The sequence below is a fragment of the Wasmannia auropunctata genome, unplaced genomic scaffold, assembly GCF_000956235.1.
Source record: "Wasmannia auropunctata unplaced genomic scaffold, wasmannia.A_1.0 LD336074.1, whole genome shotgun sequence".
Lineage (NCBI taxonomy): Eukaryota > Metazoa > Arthropoda > Insecta > Hymenoptera > Formicidae > Wasmannia > Wasmannia auropunctata.
The window spans coordinates 4316675-4317355 of record NW_012026816.1 but is presented as its reverse complement, the minus strand read 5'-3'; positions in this window follow the sequence as shown (position 1 = coordinate 4317355).

Here is a 681-nt window from a genome sequence, read left to right as displayed (position 1 = left end):
ATTTTATAAATTAAACAACTGTATAATAAGGCACGACGCAGCTAGGCGTTTCGTACGGTCAAATTGAATGTTCACCCAAACGGAGCTTCGGTAACGTCTCGAACGAGAATCTGCAGAAAGCTAGAGCAGTAACAGTACATCAGTACCTGACGTCTTTGTCCTTCGAAGTGCACATTACTCGGGAAGATCTGCTCCCCGATCCGCAGTACGACACTGTCGCCACATTATTTTACGCGATTCACAACGACGCCCCGACAGACGCCAAGGAGCAGATAGAGCATGCCGCCATAATTGTAAATTTTGATTCTGTAAGCGCAAGACTCAACAAGAGTTGAGTCCACTCTGCTAGTTGAGCCCACTACTGATTTTAGTTTGGTTGCTAAAAAAACTATGTACAGGGTACTCGGAGGAGCCGGCATCTACGTATTCTTCATAACCAAAAACTGAGTCGAAAATGTTAATAGCAAAATATTGAGATGTCAATGGTTTGTGAATGGTGAGCTGTTGAAACTGTTCAATCACAGGGCATTAAAAGCGTACCGTTAGGTGCGGTGCAGTCAAGCAATCGGTCGGCTCCTCCGGGTGACCTGGATCACTCTGTATAAATTAAGTATCAAAAATATTGATAGCAAAATGCTAGCAGTTTACTGGCAGACTAGCAACAAATTCGATCAGATTCCT